The sequence below is a fragment of the Equus przewalskii genome, chromosome 26 (assembly GCF_037783145.1).
Source record: "Equus przewalskii isolate Varuska chromosome 26, EquPr2, whole genome shotgun sequence".
Taxonomy (NCBI): domain Eukaryota; kingdom Metazoa; phylum Chordata; class Mammalia; order Perissodactyla; family Equidae; genus Equus; species Equus przewalskii.
Genome location: NC_091856.1, coordinates 8,881,436 through 8,897,750, shown reverse-complemented (window position 1 = coordinate 8,897,750; position 16,315 = coordinate 8,881,436). Strand labels below are relative to the sequence as shown.

Below are 16,315 nucleotides of genomic sequence, written 5' to 3'. Positions count from 1 at the left end.
TAATCAGTGTCACACAGTATTTGGTTTTCTCTGTCTGGCCTACCTCACTTAGCATAATGCCCTCAAAGTCCACCCATGGTGTAGCATGGCAGGATTTCCTTCTTTCTTAAGACTGAATAATATTCCATTATATGTATATCTCACAACTTCTTTATCCATTCATCCATTGATGGACACTTAGGTTGTTTGCATGTCTTGGCTATTTTGATTAATGCTGCAACAAACATGAGGATACAGATATCTTTTCAATATCCTGTTTTCATTTCCTTTGGATACATATCCAGGAGTGGGATTGCTGGATCACATGTTAGTTGTAATTTTAATTTTTTTTTAAAGATTTGTATTTTTCCTTTTTCTCCCCAAAATCCCCTGGTACACAGTTGTATATTTTTAGTTGTGGGTCCTTCTAGTTGTGGCTTGTGGGATGCTGCCTCAGCATGGCTTGATGAGCGGTGCCATGTCCACACCCAGGATCCAAACCAGTGAAACCCTAGGCTGCCAAAGCAGAGCACGTAAACTTAACCACTCGGCCATGGGGCTGGCCCCTGTAATTTTAATTTTTTGAGGAACCTCCATACTGTTTTCCATAGTGGCTGAACCAATTTACATTCCCACAAATAGTGCACAAGTGTTTGCTTTTCTGCACATCCTCACTAAGAGTTATCTCTTGTCTTCTTTATGACGACCATTTTAACAGGTGTGAGGTGATAGGTCATTTTTGTCTTGTATTTCCATGATGATGAGTGATGTTGAGCACCTTTTCATGTACCTGTTGGGAATTTAGGTGTCTCTATTCAGTTCTTCTGCCCATTTTTACTTTTATTTATTATATTTTTGCTGAGGAAGATTCACCCTGAGATAACATCTCTACCAAGCTCCCTCCATTTTGCATGTGGGTTGCTGCCACAGCACGGCCAACAAGTGGTGCATGTCTCTGTCTGGGATCTGAACCTGTGAACCAGAACCACCAAAGTGGAGTGCCCTGAACTAAATCACCATGCCCTGGGGCCAGCCCCTCTTCTGCCCATTTTTAAATAGTATTGTTTGCGTTTTTATTATTGAGTTGTATGAGTTCTTTATATGTTTTGGATATTAACCCCTTATCAGATATATGATTTTCAAATATTATCTCTCATTCCATATGTTGCCCTTACATTTTGTTGATGGTTTCCTTTGCTGTGTAGAAACTTTTAGTTTGATGTAGTCTCACATGTTGATTTTTCTTTTGTTGTTTGTGCTTTTGGCATCATCTCCAAAAAATCATTTCCAAGACCAGTGTCAGGAGGTGTTTTTCCTATGTTTGCTTGTCTAGAGTTCATGGTTTCAGGTCTTGTGTTTAAGTCTTTAATCCATTTCAAGTTAATTTTTGTGAGTGGTGTAAGATAGGGTCTAATTTCTGCATGTGATTATCCAGTTTTCCCAAAACCATTTATTGAAGATCCTCTCATATCCCCCATTTAGTATTCTTGGCTCTCTTGTGAAGTATTAGTTGACCACATATGCATTGTTTTGTCTCTGGTCTCTTAACTGTTCCTTTGGCCTAAGTGTCTATTTTTTGTTGCAGTACCATACCGGTTTTCTTACTACAGTTTTGTAATATAGTTTGAAATCTGGAAGTTACATACCTCCAGCTTTTTCTTGTTTCTCAGGAGTGCTTTGACTATTCAGGGTCTTCTGAGATTCCATACAAATTTTACCGCAGTTTTTTCTATTTCTGTAAAAAAAGGCTGTTGAAATCTTGATAAGTATTGCATTGAGTTTATGGATGGCTTTGGGTAATATGGACATTTCAGCGTTACTAATTCTTCCAATCTATGAACATGGGATATCTTTCCATTTATTTGTGACTTCTTCTATTTCTTTTATTAACATCTTATAATTTTCATTGTGGAGATCTTTGACCTCATTAGTTAAATTTATTCCTATTTATTTTATTATTTTTGATGCTATTGTAAATGAGATTATTTTCTTTCTTTTTCAGAGAATTCATTGTTAGTCTATAGAAATGTTACTGATTTTTGTTTGTTGATTTTGTGTCCTGCAACTTTACTGAATTTCCTGATTTGATCTAACAATCTTTTGATGGAGTCTTTAGGACTTTCTAAATATAAAATCATGTTATCCACAAATATAGACAATTTTACCTCATCCTTACTGATTTGGATGTCTTTTATTTATTTATCTTTTACCTGATTGATTTGGGCAGTACTTCTAGTATATATCAAATGGGAGTGGTGAGAGTAGAAACTCTTGTCTAGTTCCTGATATTAGAGGAAAGCTTTCACCTTTTGCTGTAGGGTATGGTGTTAGCTGTAGGCTTGTCATATGTGGTTTTTGTTATGTTTAAGTACACTGTTTCTATACCCAATTTGTTGAGTTTTTATCATGAGTGTATGCTGAATTTTGTCAATTGATTTTTCTGTATCTATTGAGATGATCACATGATTTTTTATCTTTCATTTATGAATGTGATATGTCACACATTGATTTGCATATATTGAAATATATATATACTTAAATTTCTCATAAGTTCTTGTCAAGATTTCGGTATTGTGATGGGCTAATTTCATAAAATGAAGTGCAAAACATGTAAAGTATTGCATCCTTTCCTCTTTGAAAAATTTTGTACAAAAGTAAGAACATGCCTTCCTTTAATGGTATGAATAATTCACCAATAGTTCTACCTGGTCTAGAGCTTACTTTGGGGGATGTTTTGGGGTTTTTTTTCAGTAGATGATTTAATTTAATAGTGTTCAGATTTTACATTAATTGTTCAATTTCTTAAGGTGTGTTGTTCAAATAATTTATCCATTTGTTTAAATGTCATAATTATTGACATAAGATTGCTCATTATATTTTTTGTTATCACTATCATGGCTGCAGGGTCTGCAGTGACTTCTTTTCATTCCAGATATTGGCAAATTATGTTTCTCTTTTATCTTCATTAATTTTGCTAAGAGATGTGAAATTTTATTTTTCTTTTAAAAAAACCTACTTATCTTTGCTGTTTTACAATTTTAACAATTTCTGCTGTTAACATTTTTTTCCCTTGTATTTTCTTGAGATTTGATTTTCCGTGTTCTTTTTTCTTTTTTGCTTGAGGAAGATTGTTCTTGAACTAACATCTTTGACAATCTTCCTCTATTTTGTATGCAGGATGCCTCCACAGCCTGCCTTGATGAGTGGCGTGTAGGTCTGCTCCCAGAATCTGAATTCACAAACCCTGGGCCAACAAAATGGAGCATGCAAACCTAACCACTACCCTTCTGTGGCCCCTTCTGTGCTTTTTTAGCTTCATTATGTAGATGCATAGATCACTCATTTTTAGCTTCTCTTTTTAATATATATTTAAGCATATGTATTTCCTTCTAATCAGATTTTTAGCAATGTTTCATATATTATGAAATATGCCTTCAATTTTATCCAGTTCAAATTTTATTCAAATTCTCATTTTAATTATTTTTTGACCCATGGATTACTTAGAAGTGTTTTCTTTAATTGCAAATAACTTTTCAATTTTCCAGTTATCTTATGGTTACTAATATCTAGTGTAATTTCACTATTGTGATACACTTTATACTGAATTATTTCAAATCTTTAAAATTGATTGGGGCTGCATTATATCTAACTTATTTTCAATTTTGGTTGTAATTTCCATTTTTACTAAAAATAAAATATATTCTGTCATTATTATGTGCATGCATTTTTTTTTCCAGGATTGGCTCCTGAGCTAACATCTGTTGCCAATCTTCTTTTTTTTCCCTCCTGATTCTTCTCCCCAAAGCCCACCAGTACATAGTTGTTTATTTGAGTTGTGAGTGCCTGTAGTTGTGCTACTTGCATCTTTTTAAGGAGTATTTAAATATTTTCAGGTATTCTGTACATTTTCAAAATGTGTAGGACTTTTTTTGTCCTGTTTGTTGTATCAACTATTCAGACCATTGATGTGCCCTACTGTAATTGTTGGTCTGCATATTTATTTTTATAATGATACTACCTGTTTTGGATCATATAAATTTGGATTTCTGATATCTTCCTCGTGGAATGACCCTTTATCTTTATGAAATTTTCCTCTTAATCTGTATCAATGCTACTTAAAGTCCATTTTGTTTGAGAGTGATATAGCTATATCAACTTTCTTTCTCTATTTTTTACTGTGTTTTTTGTAAGCAGCATGTAGATGTTTGCATTTTTGTTTGTTTTGCAGAATATATTACCTTTATCTTAGAACACAATAGTGATATTTACCCAATCACCACCTTCTTTGTTACATTTAACCTTTAAATCTACATGTTTTAACTCCACAAAGCATTAATATCATTGATTTATTCAATCATTTCTTAAAAAGTTTTACTTACCTACATTTTGTCTTTCCATTATTCTTTGTTATATTTTATAATAAAATATTTCCACCTAATATAATTACTCTTTTGCCTGAATATCTACATTTGCTACTGTGGGGGAGACATATTTCCTGCAATGAATTTTCTGTTTCTTTTCCTTCATTTAAATTTATTTTTGAACTAAATATAGAAATTTTGACTTGCTTTAGTTTCAGCTATTTAAAGATGTGACTTTTCTCTGATTTCAATAGTTTTTGTTGAAAAATCAACCACCGTTCTTACCTGTAGCTTTCTTTGAGAGCAATATACCTCCCACTCCCATGGCTCTTTATATGACTTTTGTTTATATCTTTAGATTTCATCTCTTTCACTCTTGAGCTCTGTATTTATCCTGTTTTGCCTTTTCTGAGTCTTTTGTATGTGTGGATTGATGTTGGTTTTAGACGGTTCTTAGCCACATCAAGCATGAAATCCTGGCCACTCTTCTCTCCTTCATGGAATCAAATTGCATGTATTATAAAACCTTCCCTAGTAGTCCACATTTTTCTAACGCTCTTGTTTTCCACTTTCCATCATTTTTGAGTACTTTCATCTGTCTTATATCCCAATGCATCAGCATACATATTTTTTATTGATCTTCTCCCCAGTTCACAAATTCTGTCTTCTCCTATGTTAATGTTATCAAATACAGCTAATGAGATATTTGCAAATGTTTTATTTTCAAATTGAGAATTGAGTTTGATTTGTTTACATAGCTTGTAACTTTTGTTGAAAACCTCAGTATTTTCATCTATTTTCACCATCTTTCTTCACTATATTTTTCATAGTTATTTTAACATTCTTTCAGTTAACTGCAATTTATGAATTTCTTGTAAATGTTTATATTATATTGCCTGATTTTTTTCCTTGGTATTTTGTAATACCTTGAAAATTTTGATTTAGTGATGTTTATTGTGTAAAAAAAAAAAAGTCGTAGCTCTTAAAGATGTTATCTTTCTCCTGAGAGTTTGAGCACATCCTCTTGCTGGAGTCAGAACAGTGGCTAATCTTACTTAGTCTAAGAACTGTGCTAAATTGAGGCTAGATTCCAGCTCATGTAAAAGGCAATCTGCCTCTTGCTTGTCTCTGGGAGCATAAGGTTTCCAGAGGAGAGCTTGGAGCATTCTCTATGGGAGTCCCACCTCCTATGAATCTTGATTTTCCATCTTTGTCATACTACTGAATGTCCCACTCTGCTTTTTGGATTCTTTTGAGTTAGTATTTTAGTTTTCCATATCTCCAACATGCAGGAGTAAATATCCTGAAGAGAATCATCTGAATTCTTGAGGCCCTCAACTAGAGAACAACGTTTTGCTACTTTCTCTGTCCATAAGAAACAGCTCTCTGGAGACATCAAGGCAGGATTTTCAGCACCCTATCAGTGCCCAGGACAGTCAGATATCCCCAGAGTAAAAGCATCTGTAAATGTTAATCCACCACTATGAGGCTCTTTCCCCACCAGAGTCTTAGACCCTCTGGTTCTCATTGCTGCAGCATTTCTCTATTGGCCTCAAACAAATGACATCTCCATTGTCTAGCAGCTTTTGTTGTTCTGGCTTGCAAACAATTGTTAACTTTTCATCTAGAAGTAATTAAATTTCATCTTTTTTTTTTTAAAGATTTTATTTTTTCCTTTTTCTTCCCAAAGCCCCCCGGTACATAGTTGCATATTCTTCGTTGTGGGTCATTCTAGTTGTGGCATGTGGGATGCTGCCTCAGCGTGGTCCGATGAGCAGTGCCATGTCCGTGCCCAGGATTCGAAGCAACGAAACACTGGGCCGCCTGCAGTGGAGCGCGTGAACCCAACCACTCGGCCACAGGGCCAGCCCCTTAAATTTCATCTTTATCTTTGAAAATAGAAAGGTAAAAAAATGGCATCTCTTCATAGTTTTGTTTTACATTTTTATTATAAAAATTTAGGTTCAACATATTTTAATAAGTTTAACAATATTATGTATTTGAATTTCTGTAAAATTCAATTTGTATCTTCATCATTCGCATTTTTTCTTCATCAGTTGATTTATGACCTTTCTTATTTATCTTTTCATCTACTTATATAATTATATTATTTTGTCAGTTTTGTAAATTGACAAGATTTTCATAGTTTATTGGTTTTATTTCAGCTTCATAGATTTCACTTTTCATTTTTTCAAGTAAAATTTTTATCATTTACTTAAAATTTTGAATTGTGCCTTACAAAGTTTATGTCACAGTTATAAAAATGTTACCATCCCCATTATTTATTCTAAGGTTTTAAGTTTTTCATCATTTGTAGGTAACTTTTTGATTTATCTGGATTTTATTTTGGCATAAATTTTAACGTCGATATCAAATATTTTCTCTAAGTTGGTCTATTGTTGTCCCAAATAATGTAGTGAATATTCCATCTCCTCATCGCAACCTTAAATACCAACCTTAACATATGTTAATTTCCCACATATATTTCCCCCCATTTATGGATTCTCTAATTTCTTTCATTGAACTTTCTGTATATATTTTTATTGAAAATTCATACGTTTCAATGCTGGTGGCTTTGAAATAGTTTCTAACATCCAGTAAAGATTATTACCTCATTTTTTCCCAGGAAGCTCCCAGGGAATGCCAAGAAAACTTTCTCATTATTGTCATATTTGAATAGAGATAGTTACCCCCTAAATCACATGTTCAAAAATTTGATGGTTCCAAATTTGTGGACACACGTATGTGGATTTGGTGGGAATGGGGCTTAATTGCATCTACCATGTAAAATTGCCCAAAGACTAGTAACCTCTTGACCAATTGTGAATTTTAAACTCATATTTTTAAACTACCAATACTGATTTCCCTTCTCTATTCTTCATACATAGAGTGCCCTTACATACTTCAATGATTTTTAATTATTGTTTTGTTTTTCTGATTCGAATGAATTTCCTTCATTTCCTTGTGCACAAATGTATGTGATTGAAGGAATGTTTTGTTTTTTTTGAGGAATGATTGTTATATTTTTCAGGTGTGCTGTCTTGTTTCTTAGCTTATCTATATTTGGAGACGTCTAATGTCTATAAGAAATGAAGGCAGGAAAGAAGGGAGGAGACAAGAAAAAAGAAAGAAAGAAAACCTAATTCTCTTCCAATAATTTAAAAAATATTGAAATGACATCCAGAAAGTTCTAGGGAAGAAATGTGGAGATCCAAGGTTTTGAAAACCATCGATGTTGTCTTTTATGAAAGTAGGCAAACAAAATACAAAACAGTTATTCAAAGCTCAGCAAATATATCACTGTTACGCTATTTTTAAAACTTTGCATGAAAGTGTCTTCAATTGAGATCAATGAAGTTACATGTATAAATTTTGGAACAAAAAGTATGAGTGTAAGAAGAAAAAAGATGTGAATCAAGGTCCAAAATTCCACACCTTCTATGTAATCTAACAAAATTTTCCTCACTTGTATAACTTTTAATTTTCTAATTTACAAAATGGAATAATAACAACCCATTGAGGTGTAAAGAAGATTATATAACATTTGGAAAACACATACCTCTATGCTTTGAATATGCAAACCCTATATTTACTTTAATTGGAAAGTTTATGAAGTACTTATTATATGCTAGGCACTGTTCCCATTACGTTCTATACATTAACTCTTTTTTTAGTTCTGAGAGAACCACCTAAGTTACTAGTATCATCCACATTTTACACACTTGGCCACAATGAGGCCAACCGAGAAAGATGTAAGTCTACACAATGGTATATAATTAAGTGGATTTGAACCTAGGCAGGCTAACTTCAGAACTCACTTCCTTAAATAACTAAACTATAGAAAATCTTATTTCTGTTAAATTTATAAAACTTCTGTGAATATTGTTAAAAACATTGCAACCATCAAGGAGTGTATTAAGAACAGCTATATAAAAAGTGAAAAATATAATCTAAAAGCACCTGAATGTTCTTTAAAATGGACAGTTTTGAGACAACAGAAAACAAAATGATTAAATAAATACTAAGTATGCTATGCCATAGGAAACAAAAATAGTTTTACACTTTGACAAAATATGTTACAGTTATATAAATTATAAATTTAAAAATTTAAAATTAACTTTTTAAAAATAATAATATAAAACTGACATCATGCTATTGATCTCACAGAAAAAGAAGATAACATTAAAAGGTATAATATTGAGGCTGGCCCAGTGGCATAATGATTGAGTTTGTGCACCCCACTTCTGCAGCCCGGGGTTCATGGGTTTGGATTCTGGGTGTGGAACTAGCACCACTCATCAAGCCACACTGTGGTGGCATCCCACATAAAACGGAGGACAATTGGTACAGATGGTAGCTCAGTGACAACCTTCCAAGGGCAAAAAGTATAATATCAATATGAACTCTGAGTGGGAGCAGAATGAGAGAAATACTTTCATAACTACTGTTGAGAATGCTGATTAGCACAATATTAATGAATAAAAAAGTGAGGCAAGGCTCAGAAGACCTTAAGATGTTCAAATAATTGATTATTCCACTTCTAGGAGTATTTGTAAGAACAATTATATAAGATCTATAACAAATTATATAAGGTTTCTTCATTAAGGTGTAATAAAAATAATTTTAAATCAATTAAATTCTCCCACAACAAAAATCAATTAAGAAATTTTGGAATATTCAGGCAAATTGAAATTATCCAATAACAGATATATTTCAAAATTCAGGATACACTACTCTGTTAAAATCAGGACCTATAATTACATATACATATTTTTATGCTCACACATTTACTTTTTAAAAAATACATATTTATTCATATAGGTAAATTGTCAATACAAGAAAATTTTTAATGCTTTTATTCATGACAGTATGATTATTGAAGATTTTTAATTGTCTAAAATAGGTATTGTGAACATAATTGTTTGACAATAAGGAAAGGAGTAGAAATTATTTTAAGAAATTGGCTACATATTTGGATATTAGATTTATAATTTAATCAATATGATAAAAAGAAAATCTTTAATGGAGAAATTCTTAAATTTTATGATAACATATTTTGTCAAGATTTTTTTCAACTACAAAGAATGTAACATTTTAAAGGTGATGATGCCTAAGTCAAAACATTTAATAGTTTATAGGAACTTATTTTACACTTTTTATTTTATGATAATTTCAATCGTCAGGAAAGTTGCAGTAAACAGAACTTAGTTTTTACTTCTTTTAGTAGCAAATAATCATAAATTATCAAACTTATTAACACAAAACATTTTATCTCAAATTTAGAAATTTTTATTGAAAGTAACATGATAATGTATCACTTATCCAAATTTGATGCGAGAAAATCTTATTTCCCTTGACATTTGAACATTAATTTATTATAATTTAAATTTTATTTAAATTTTCATTTACATTTATACATTTTATTTGAATTCTACTTGAAGAAATACTAACACTATCTTTCAGGATATGAATGAGAATTTATATAGTCAGGACTAAAAATGAGTTCTATGTGAAGAAAGAATATTAAGGGAATTTTATCAGCTAATTAACTCATAATAATGATGAAACAAAATACATTGATCGTTACCAGGGAAATTTTATATTTTGCATATCAAATATATTTTTTCTAGAGTAGAATTAAAATATGCGAAATTTCTATGGTTTGGATTAGAACACTTATTTCCCTATCTTCAATAAGCCTGAAAATACTGATTCAGTTTATCTTTGTTTAAATAAAGCTACAGAGCAAAACTTAAATTAGAGATATTTGGATGAGAAGGGAGAATAGGGCCATACATTCAATGATCAAACTTTTGCTTAGTAGGAGAAAGAAGAAACAGTGGAATGAGAGTTTGAAGACCAGAATTCTCATCCAAATTTTGTCACTGAGAGACTATGAAAACTTGATATATCACTAAATATTTATTGACCTAAGGCTCCTCACTAGCAGGTATTAGAGATAATCTCTCAGATTTCATCTGTCAAAATATTTGTAGAATTTAGAAAATCCAAGACTCGAGAAAATTTGATCTAAAAAGAATATCATAAGGAATGGGCAAAAGTTGAGAAACCAGGAAAAGTACTTTTCCAAAAAAAGGTACGAATGACAGATTCTGTAGTGGAGGGGTCACCACTTCCAAGGTTAGCTATATAATCCATTAAGTTTTTCTTCTTATTTTGTGGTAAAAACGTTTAACGTGAGATCTACCCTCTTGAGAACTTTTTAGGTACACAATACAGTATTGTTAACCATATACATATGATGTAGTGCAGATCTCTAGAACTTATCCATCTTGTTTAATGAAAGTTACATACCTGAAACTTAGCTGTTGAACAGCAACTCCTCATTTCTCTCTCCTTCCATCTGCTGGAAACCACTATTCTACTGTTTTTTTTGAGTCTGACTATTGTGGATGTTTTGTATAAGTGGAATGACGTGGTATTTGTCATCCTGTGACAGATGCTTAATGTCCTCCAGGTTCAACCACGTCATCAGATATCACAGGATTTCCTTCTTTCTAAAGAAGAAATAGAATTCCATTGTATGTGTATATCACATTTCCCTGTCCATCCATTTATCGATAGACATTTAGGTTGTTTCTACATTTCGGCTATTGTGAATAATTCTACAATGAACATGGGAGTGCAGATATCTCTTTGAATCTGTTTTCAATTCTTTTGGCTATATACCTAAGAGTGGGGTGGCTGGATCATATGGTAGTTCTATTTTTAATTTTTTGAGGAACTTCCATAGCATTTTACATAGTAGTGACACCATTTTACATTCAAGTCAACAGTGTACAAGGGTTCCATGCCTCCACATCTTCACCAACACTTATTATCTTTTGTTTTTCTGATAATAGCCATCTTAACAGGTGTGAGGTGATATTTAGTTAAATATTTGATTGCATTTCCCTGATGATTAGGGATGTTGAGGATGTTTTCATATGCCTGCTCGCTGTTGTATATTTTCTTAGGAGAAATCTTTTCAAGTCCGTGGGCCATTTCTTAAATGAGCTATTTGATTTTTTGCTACTGAGTTGTAGGAGTTCCTTATATTTTTAATATTAACTCCTTATAAGTTATATCATTTGTAAATATTTTCTTCCATTCCATAAGTTGCCTCCTTACTCTGTTGATTGATTGCTTTGCTGTGCAGAAGATTTTAAGTTTGATGCAGTCCCTTTGTATAATTTTTACTTCTCTTGATTTGTCTTACTACCACATTCGAGAAATCGTTGCCAAGACCAATGTCATAAAGTTTTGCCTATGTTTTTTTCTTAGGAGAGTCACACTTTCAGGTCTTATCTTTAGGTCTTTAAGCTATTTTGAGCTAATGCTTGTGTATGGTGTATGATATGGGTCTAATTTCATTCTTTTGCATGTGGATAGCCAGTTTTCTTGACACCATTTATTGGAGACTATCATTTCCTCATCGTGTATTCTTGGCATCTTTGTCAAAGAGTGATGGATTGTATATGCATAGGTTTATTCACAAATGTGTGGAAATTCAATAACACATACCTGAACAGCAAGTGGGTCAATGAAGAACTCAAAAGGGAAATTACAAAATATCTCAAGACAAATGAAAACAAAAAGACAACATACCCAATATATAGGATGTAGCAAAAGCAGCACTGACAGCAACATCTGTAGCAGTAAACACCTACATTAAAAAAGAAGAAAGATCTTAAACAACCTAACTTCACACATCAATGAACTAGAAAAAGAACAACAAACTAAGCCCAAAGTTAGCAGAAGGTAGAAATAATAATATTAGAGCAGAAATAATGATAAAATATGATGAAGAAAAATCAATTTAGCTGGTTTTTGCAAAGATAAACGGTCTTGAAACTTTTGACTATAGTAAGAAAACAAGAGAGAGACAAATAAGATCAGAAATGAAAGAGGAGACGTTATAAGGGATGCTTCAGAAATAAAAAGGTTCATAAGGGACTGTTATGAACAATTGTAGACATACTTCAGAAATATTGCTGGTTTGGTTCCAGACTACCATGATAAAGAAAATATTGTAATAAAATGAATCACACGAGTTTTTTGGTTTTTCAGTGCACACAAAAGCTATATTTACACTATATTGTTGTTTATTAAGCAGGCAATAGAATTATGTCTAAAATAACAATGTATGTATCTTAACTAAAAAATACTTTATTGCTAAAAAAGAATGCCAACATCATCTGAGGCTTCAGCAAGTCATAATCTTTTGTTGGTGGAGGGTCTTGCCTCAACGTTGATGCCTGTGACTGATTAGGGTGGTGATTGCTGAGGGTTGGGGTATCTGTGGCAGTTTCTTAAAATAGTGCAACAATGAAGTTTGCCACATCAGTCAACTCTTCTTTAGTGATTTATTTCTATGTAGCATGTGATGCTATTTGGTAGCACTTTACTCACAGTAGAACGTCTTTCAAAAGTGAAGCCAATCCTCTCAAACTCTGCCATTGCTTTATCAGCTAAGTTTATGTAATAATTTAAACCTATATTGTCATTTCAACAATCTTCACCAGGAGTAGATTCCATCTCAAGAAACCGCTTTCTTTGCTCATCCATAAGAAGCAAATTCTCATCTCTTAAAGTTTTATCATGAGATTGCAGCAATTCAGTCACCTCTTCAGGCTTCACTTCTAATTCTTGTTCTCTTGCTATTTCCACCACATCTGCAATAACTTCCTCCACTAAAGTCTTGAACTCGTCAAAGGCATCCATGAGGGTTAGAATCAACTTCTTCCAAAACTCCTGTTAATGTTGATATTTTTTTTGACCTCTTCCTATAAACCACAAATGTTCTGAAAAGCAACAACTGAATGGTGACTCCTTTCCAGAAGGTTTTCAATTTACTTTGCCCAGATCCATCAGAGGAATCACTATCTATGGCAGCTATAGCCTTACAAAATGTATTTCTTAAATGATAATACTTAAAAGTAGATGTTACTCCTTAACCCATGGGCTCCAGAATGATGTTCTGTTAGTGGTCATGAAATCAACATTAATCTCATTGTCCATCTCCATCTGAGCACTTGGTTGACCAGATGTATTGTAAATCAGCAGTAATATTTGTAAAGGAATCTGTTTTCTGAGCAGTAGGTCTCAAGTAGGCTTAAAATATTCAGTAAACCATGTTGTAACAAATGCCCTGTCTTCCAAACTTTGTTGTTCTATTTATAGAGCACAGCCAGAGTATAATTTAGCATAATTATTAAGGGTCCTAGGATTTTTGGAATGGTAAATGAGCACTGGCTTTAACTTAAAAGTTGCATTATCCCCTAACAAGAGAGTCAGCCTGTCTTTTGAAGCTTTGGAGCCAGGCATTGACTTCTCCTCTCTAGCTATGAAAGTATTAGATGGCGTCTTCTTCCAATATAAGGATTTTTCATCTACATAGAAAATTCACTTTTTACTATAGTCACCATCATTAATTACCTTAGCTAGATCTTCTGGATAACTTACTACAGCTTCTAGATCAGCAGTTGGTGCTTCACCTTGCACTTTATGTTATGGATCTGGCTTCTTTCTTTAAACCTCATGGATCAACCTCTGCTAGTTTCAGTATTTTCCTCTGCAGCCTCCTCTCCTCTGTCAGCCTTAATAGAATTGAAGAGAGTTAGGGCTTTGCTCTGGATTAGGCTTTGTTTTAAGGGAATGTTGTGGCTGTTTTGGTCTTCTCTCCAGACCGCTAAAATTTTCTCCACATTAGCAATAAGATTGTTTCTCTGTTTTGTCATTCCTGTGTTCACTGGAGTAGCACTTTTAATTTCCTTAAAGAATTTTTCCTTTGCATTCAAAACTTGGCTGAAGCAAGAGGCTTACCTTTTGGCCTATCTTGGCTATGGACATGGCTTCTTCACTAAGCTTAATTATTTCTAACTTTTGATTTAAAGTGAGAGATATGCAACTCTTCCTTTCACTTGAGTACTTAGAGGCCATTGTAAGTTTATTACTTGGCCTAATTTCAACATTGTTATGTCTCAGGGAATAGGGAGGCCTGAGGAAAAGTGGGTGAAATGGGGGAATGGCTGGTCAATGGAGCAGCAGGAACACAGACAACACTTATCAATAAAGTTTGTTGTATATGAATGTGGTTCGTGATGTCCCAAAACAATTACAACAGTAACCTCAAAGATCACTGATCACAGACCACCATAAAAAATATAATAATGAAAAAGTTTGAAATATTATAAGAATTCCCAAAATGTGACACAGATACACAAAGTGAGCAAATGCTGTTGGAATATGAACCAACATACTGCATAACTTAGAAGAGTGGAGAAATTCCTAGAAATAGACAGCCTAGTGAGACTGAATCATGAAGGTACAGAAAATCTGAACAGATCAATACTAGGTAAAGAGATTGAATCAGTAATCAAAAACTTCCCAACAAAAAGACACCCAGGACCAGATGTCTTCTCTGGTGAATCATATCAAACTTTTAAAGAAGAATTAACACCAATCCTTCTCAAACTCTTCCAATAAATAGAAGAGGATGAAATAATTGCAAACTCATTTTATGAGGCCAAAATTACTTTGATACCAAAGCCAGATAAAGACACAAGAAAATAAATCTACAGACCAATCTCTCTGATGAACATAGATGCAAAATTCCTCAACAAAATATTGTCAAACCAAATTAAACAGCACATTAAAAGGATCATACACCATGATCAAGTGGAATTTATCTCTGGATGCAAGGATGTTTCAATGTACACAAGACAATTCACATGATACACAACACTATCAGAATAAATCACAAAAATCACATGATCATTTCAATAGATGTAGAAAGAGAATTTGACAAAATTCAACATCCTTTCCTGCTAAAAACTCTTGGAAAACTAGATATAGAAGGAATTTTCCTCAACATAATAAAGGCCATATATGAAAATCCCACAGCAAACATCATACTCAACCTGAAAACATAAAGCTTTTCCTCTAAGATCTGGAACAAGGCAAGGATGCCTACTTTTGCCACTTCTATTCAACATTGTGCTAGAAGTCCCAGTTAGAGAAATTAGGCAAGAAAAAAAATGAAAGGCTTCCAAATCATAAAGGAATAAGTAAAATTATCTCTGCTTGCAGATCACATGATTTGGTATGTAGAAAACCTGGAAGACTCCACAAAACCCTATTAGAATTAATAAATAAATTGAGAAATTTGGTAAGATACAAAATCAACATAGAAAAATCAGTTGTTTCCATGACAGCAAATTATATGAAAAGCAAATTAAGAAAACAGTCCTATTACAATAGTATCAAAAAGAATAATATATTTATGAATAAACTTAACTACGGACGTGAAAGACATGTACAGTGAAAACTATAAAACATTAATGAAAGAAATTAAACACAAAAAAATGGAAAGCATCTCATGTTCATGAATTGGAAGACTTAATATTGTTAAACTGATTATTTTACCCAATGCAATCTACAGATTCAATTCAATCTCTATGAAAATCCCAATGACTTTTTCTTTTTTGAGGAAGATTGGCCCTGAGCTAACATCCATGCCCATCTTCCTCTACTTTATGTGTGGGATGCCTGCCACAGCATGGCTTGATAAGCAGTGCATAGGTCCACACCCAGGATCCAAGCCAGCGAACCCCAGGCCACTGTAGCAGAGTATGTGAACTTAACTGCTACGCCACCAGGCCAGCATCCCAATGACACTTCTTACAAAAATAGGAAGAACAATGCTACTATTCATATGTAATCATAAAAGACCCCAAATAGCCAAAACCATTGTGAGAAAGAAAGAATCTAGAAGAATCAATGTTCTGATTTCAAAATATATCAGAAAGCTACAGTAATTAAAACGGTATGATACTTGCATAAAAACAGACATATTGACAGGTAGAACAGAATAGAAGGCCCAGAAATAAATCCACACCAACTGAGCTTTGACAAGGGTGCCAAGAATATATAATGGAGAAAAGATCATCTCTTCAACAAATGTTGTTAGAAGG

At 33.1% G+C, this 16,315-nt stretch overlaps 1 protein-coding gene across 7 annotated transcripts in view; it reads right to left on the bottom strand.

The window, feature by feature from the left end:
* The window catches only part of LOC103548718 (cylicin-2-like), a 45,010-nt gene that overhangs the window by 16,144 nt on the left and 12,551 nt on the right, over positions 1-16,315 (bottom strand). For 2 of the 7 annotated variants that reach the window (XM_070596980.1, XM_070596979.1), the window contains 2 exons: positions 11,949-12,006; positions 10,656-10,858 (listed from right to left, as the gene is read on the bottom strand). The exons of 1 other annotated variant lie outside the window; for it this stretch is intronic. The gene's annotated coding sequence lies outside the window, so the exon portion shown is untranslated. The remainder of the gene's footprint in view (positions 1-10,655; positions 10,859-11,948; positions 12,007-16,315) is intronic. 4 more of the 7 variants (XM_070596983.1, XM_008516647.2, XM_070596982.1 and 1 more) reach the window with 2 other exon arrangements.